We start from the raw sequence: 6,642 nt of genomic DNA, 5'->3' as shown, positions 1-6,642 counted from the left end.
GTTAGCTGTTACTTCACTGATAAAAGTGTTACTGTTTCATGGTGGGCAATTGGTGGGCTTTCACCTGCCCTGCGGAGACTCTTTACCAATTGTGGCACAGATCCACCCGAGATTAACCATTGGGAGGGAAGCAGAGGTCTGTTTGTTAGCGAGAGATCTGCCATTTACTTTTAAGTCTTAATTGCTACCCAAATCGGAGTTAAAGACAAAGGCTTATCACAGATGTTCTTCAAAAAAGGGTTGTGTACGTGAGATTCCTGTCAGGGTGGAAACAAAAAGTGCCTCGTTTAATGTCTTTCTACCTTTGGGTCTGGATCTCCTTGAAGGTGATGAGTAGACATCAATTATTAAATTGTAATTTATATCTACTCATAAGACAAAAGAGTGCATATATCTACCCTGCCCCAGACATACATTTGTAGTTTAATTCAAACTATATATAGATACGTATATGGAGAATGGGAAGATCGCAAAAATCCACTGTTTGAACCTATGCTCTCTGCCTCTGTAGCCTGACATGTCTGACTTTTCATTTCTGCAGGCTCTTGGATGGATGACTTTTGACCAGAAATGTATGTGTGCTGACCTCTTGCCGAAGTGAGTGACACCCAATTAATCCAATCACAACAAACTGAGGGAACAAGAAAAGTGTGGCCCCGGACCATAAAAGACCTTCTGGCGTTTAAATGGAAACAATGAATTGACGGCATTCTAACTTGTTTCTTCAACATTCAAAAGGAAATAATAAACAGACCGATTGGAAGCAAATAACATGTGACATGACACACAAGTTTGAAGGCTAAGTAGTTTGTCATTAGAAAACACATCAGAATGTGTCATATGACTGTTTTGGGTTCTTATTAAACCCTCTAGGAAGTATTCACAAATGACACAAGTCCATTTCTGTATTGAGGGTCAGTGATGGAGATATCTATTGCCACGCTGATACAGGGTCAGTTGTGATTGGAAACCATCCTGGAGTGTGGGCTTTGTGTTCCAGAGTTAATTAAAATTCATTTCTGATTGGGAATTAAGCAGGCCCATCTATTTACTGCTGGGGCCGGTTCAAAAACACAGCACAGTAATTAACCCTACCTAATCAGATAGCATAGAGCCGAGTTGGGTTCCCATTTATCCTGGGGCAAACAATCAGTGGATGCTGGAGTCAGAGAGAGGTTGAACACGCGCCTCTCCTATATTTCATAACGGTTAAGCTGATTATAAACCAATATCAGACATGGTACTTTTTCTAACTGTGTTCAATGGAAAGTCCTGCTTGGAGGAAAGACTTGAAGAGGCCTGTTGTGATGATATCTGGATAAATGAGACAAACGATGCACATGATGGATGGTGCTGTTTTGTTCGAAATGAATTCAAATACCAATTGAAAGTTCTCATTTTCTTTACTCTGGATGTATACTTTCAAGTGTTGAAAGTAAAAAATAATCTCATCATTGTAATTGGTTTTCCATGACGATTTTATATATTAAGAGCATTCTGCTTGTTAGTAAAAATCTTTTAAATATACACTTTGTAACCCACGTTGTTAATATGTATTGTGAGTGCATTAATAATGTTATATTCCTAATGTTCCATAGTACTGTATCATGTTTAAAGCAATTGGCAATAGTTGTTTGTTTACTCTTTTGACAGTTTATGTAGCCCCTCCTAGTGGCTGAAAAATGCATGTTCACATTTAAAGTGAACCGACAAGAGGCTTTTTTGCTCTGTTTCCTAGTACAAGAACATGTCCCTTAATCCCCCCAAAAAACAACCTGTGACCTTCGAGAGATTTGCCACTTAAATATGCTCCACTATGTTCGATTGCACAAAACTGTAATTTACAGTACACCTACTCAGTCCAAATGGGAGTAGTCGAAAATAGTTTAGGTGTCATTTGGGGGGGGGAAATCCTCTACCCAAACATTTAATCCAACTTTAATCCCAGTCATTAAGAATTAGACATGCAGTGCTGTCCGGTCGTGCCTCTAAATTACAATCAAACGGTTACCAATTACACAAATTATTGATGGTAGATTCTCTTTTCAACTGCAAATTAAGGCTATTAAGAAAGGCTCCTTTTTAATGCAAAAGTGACTAATTAAGCAACGGATGGGAAATCTGCAGCCCAGATATCAAAAAAAGTGCTCGGCGCACATTGCAGAAACACAAGGGAACCAATTAGTTTAATTATCAAAACAGCTAATTAAAATTGCACAGTTCCTAATTAGTTCTTTGCTTTTGCCTCTAATTGACAGTATGGAGATAAATGGGCTTCCGATTAAAAAAGAAAGAGCAAGAGAGGGAGAGAGAGAGAAGAAGGGGAGATGAGAAAAACAGGAGAAACTTCTGCAGAATATTTATGCTGACTTTATCTCCGTCTGTGTGGCAGCCCTTGAAAGTGGAAAATTAATGACCTTAATTCCCAAACTGTTTTCCCTCTAATGGCACTCCCCCCATGCTCCCAGTACACTCTCCTTTGTACAGGGACTATGCCACCCTGCCAACTACTGGAATGGGGAAAAAAGGAGGACTTGGGGGTGGGAAGGAGCCACTGACTCTCCTCCTTATGTGACAGCTCCCACCTAACAATAGGGAGAGATGAAAGAGCGGGGAAGATGTAACCACTGGGAGCGTTGCATCATGGGACTGAAACTTTGTTGACTTTTTTAAAGGGCTTCTGTCATTTTCCCGAGCGCTAATTTGTCCCGTAAAAAGAGAACTCTGCTGGGACACAGAGAAAAGATGTTTGATGGAAAGATGTGCTTTAAAAAATCTATTTTGAATGCCAGGTTGAATATCCAAGTGGCAGATGAATAATTTTTCAGCAAACTTTATTTATTTTCACTTATTAGATAAATGTTTCAATGGAGTTACCCATATGAGCGGTGTGTGTTCCAATGCAGACAGTCAAGCAGGGAGAAGCGTTAGCTTACTGTTATTGTTCTTATTTTTTATTTTCAGTCTTTTTAAATATAAAAAAGGAAACATGATTCATTTTAAACTGAATGTTTAGATTGTGCCAGGTACTTTTTCTACTGGATACTTAGTCCCGCACTTCAGTAGGGCCCAGACCTGGCCGTCCGCAATCCTGCCTATTCCCTCACATGTCACCATCACAACATCCCCCTTCACATTACCAGATAAGCATCTTACTAATCAGTTTACTCAGGGGCCTGTGTTAAAATGTAAATTACATTAATGCTCAAATTATGCATTATGGTAGGCAGTGATGCCTGGCCCATAGCCTGCATAATGTTCTCATCATTTGGATTCAATCTTTGTAGGTTTGTTGTTGATGCACACTGATTCGCCCTGCTCTGGTCAACATCAATTGTGACACGTCAGCCAGCTAGTGTGTGGGACATCATAAGAGAGTCACCATTTTTGAATTAGTAAGTGAGGAGCTTTTTAGCGACGCTACTCTAAAAGGTTACAATAATAACACGCCGGTTTCTTTTGCCTAGCACTCGCCCATGGAGAAAGACATTTCTGCACTTCACATTAATATTTCGGTGCTGGTGGTTGGAAAATTGCATAGGTATTAATTTACTTGTAATCCCAGTGAGTCAAAGTGGATTGCCTGAAGTGCTTTTAGGAACAACATTCGAAATGTGATTTATCTGTCCTCTTCCTGCCCATTTCGAAATTGCACCCTGAAGAGACCCTCATGCCGCAGATCTCTTTTTTTTGCCCAGAGGAACCTGCCGTCCATGACTAACAAAGACACGCTCTTGGCTAATTAATTGTCTTCTGTTTTATTTATGGAAAGGCAGTAATTAGCGGCCAGCATAATGTACGCCCTTCATTAGCGCGACGGGTACCGCTGTGGATTTCACTGCTTTGTTTTAGATGCGCACACCATTAGGACCAAACAAAAGAAGAGAATTTATTAGCACGGCCTCTTGTAAATATCCCTGAAAAGTCAGTGTGTGCCTTTAAGGGAGAACGCGAGGCCTGTTAAACTTCTGTAGGCATTTGCTCGGTGATTCCATTCGCCAGACAGAATACGTTAAGGAGAAAAAGTGGTATAAATTTAATTTTAATTGTTTTGTACACACGCCAGTGAAAAGGAACTGATTGGACACAGTTCACAGACAGTATATTAATATGTTATTTTCATATGTTAATTGGTTTGCATAATCTTTCCCCGTGCCTGGTTTCAGAGTACCTGGCAGTGAGAAGAGGCCTAGAGAGAGAGAAAGGATGACTCCAATTTACATAAAATCAGGCTCTGCGAACATTAAATAATAATGCGTCTGCAAGCTGAAGGTGTGTTCAGTTAGCAGAAAGCACATTTTTATAATTTATACGCCAGCTGTTTCGATGCTTTCGAGTCCATTTGCCTCCCTGCCTGCGTTTAATGAAATCTTGTTACTGGAGAATTGACTGGGGCTGAATTGAGATTTTAATGCCATCGACGTTGCGCCGTGAAAACGCACACTGGTGGGAACTTTTAATGGACGATTTTGTAATCGGAAGACACTTGTATTCATCTCCTTTACAATAATGAATCTTATCAAATGCTCCGGGCCGGGCCGTGCACGAGGGGCTCAAATTTCAAGGGTTTTGACCATCCCCATTTGAGACATTCCTCGGGGAGAGTGTGATTACTGAAGTTTAGCAGTTTATTGCCTCATCCCTCAATAGCCACTGGAGCACAAAATTCTCATCTAGGTTACTTCTTTTTTCTTCCTTTACTCGAAGAGCAGGCCAGTGTAGACCACACAACAGCTGGTGACATTGCGTCGATGCCGTCTTCCAAATTAGATTTGGAATCATAATCATTCTATGTTGACTTATGCTACATATATAGAGGTTTGTCTGAAAGGGTCACAGCTTGTGATGTACCGGATGGCTTATTTCCATTCTGTCTTCCTGTCCCTGATCTGAAATAACAGAATTGGCTCTTCGTTCCAACGTGGATGTCACAGAAGGTTACGGTCTCTACTCGCAAGACTTTTTGAGGCCAGTCCATCGTCTTGCATTGCTTTCAGGGGATCACACAGGGACACGAGGGTTGCAGGATTTGTCCACGTTCTCCTGGGCGTCCTCCCGGAGGTCTACGGCAGATCAATCACGGCCGAGCTGCTCCCACCGGGACTCTCAGTAACGTCCACTGATTGCTTTCTGTGGTGGAGGCTGTTAAGTGGTATCCGCATGATGGGCTCATGGACAACACTTAACGATCAATCAGCAAGGCCCAGACCTATTTCCAACTGCATACATAGGCCGTCCTACACGGCACACACATTCAGCTGAAGAGCCATTCAGGTGGACCGAAGTGTTTAAGAATCAGCAGGGAGAGAGGCTCGACCAGTTGTGGAGTGCCGAGTGAGGGAGGCTTGTAGTGGACTTGGAGGATGTGTTATTCGTATTCAGTTTGGTGAATGTTTGGTCATTATTTATAATAGGGGAGATTTGAAAGTTGATATTTTGTTTTGAATGGTGTTTGAGAGCATGACCTTCAAAGAGTCGGTGTGTGTTTCATCGTGCACTTGGTGAGAAGAGCTTGTCTTTGGGATTGGCAGCCGTTCTGTTGTTTGCCCTACCAATTTAAATACAGCACATAAACAAAGCTCTTCGAAAAAAAATTACTCAGAATACTTCACATGCTGTTCATTTAATAGCATTCACCTCAAAATGTAATAGACCTTAATATAGCGTCTCTTTTAAACATAAAAATACGTTTTTACAGCATATTCAGTACGTTGTTGTTGTGTTATGCAGTACTCCCACAATTGCAGAGAACAGTTATTAAACGCAATACAGTACGATCTGTACCGCATGTCTTAGTTTAAGTATTGTAAGTGGCTCCATAGAGCGGATGAATCTCTAGCATCTCTGCTATCCGAGCGAGCTACTTGAAGTTTTCCCATTGATTAAGGATTCCATTGACTTAATGAACCTTGTGCCTTCCATCAGACGAGCAGCCAATAAATTCTAATCTCCCAAACAGATGTCAGGCCCAGACTTCCTATAAATGAATTGATCTGCCCATCTTCCACAAATGGGAAAATGGGAGAGTATTGATATGACTTCTAGCATGGTGATGGATCAGGAATGGTGTTAAAACATGATCCATTGACTAAGAAGGGATCACAGAAAACAGGCAGTGGCCCTCATTTCCATTGACTGGAGGCCTTTTAAGTCACATGAGCTGGAGATGGAAAGATTTGTTAGGACAGTGACGCTTCACTAAAAATCATTGTTTTAATGCTGTAGTTGACGCTCTTATCTACGGGTGCGGTTGTGGAAAAGCTGAAACTAGCTTCTAGTTTTTATTATTCACGTACTTTTAATCAATTTGAATGATTCATTTGATGTCATTCGATAAGGAACATTAGTGAGATGTCAAAAGGCACTTAGTTAAATATTAAATATCTACGTAACTTTTATATGCTTTTGCTTTCTAACCTTTCTGTGCTGTGGAAATCAGTTCATGCTCAGGTTGTGATACCTATTCACAGGTACAGAAAAGTTTAGCTTCACTTGGAAATACAGTAAATTACCATTCAAAACTATTTTATGAGGTGAGCAATCTTTGTACAATTCTTACGCTTTAGTATGATCTACTTTCACGCTATGACGTTAGGTTGGGGGCGTTGCTTCATTATTGCTTTTTCTAAAAAGTTTGAAAGT

Source organism: Barbatula barbatula, assembly GCF_947034865.1.
Source record: "Barbatula barbatula genome assembly, chromosome: 1".
NCBI lineage: Eukaryota > Metazoa > Chordata > Actinopteri > Cypriniformes > Nemacheilidae > Barbatula > Barbatula barbatula.
The sequence above is the reverse complement of the archived record's forward strand: the minus strand, read 5'-3'. Positions refer to the sequence as shown.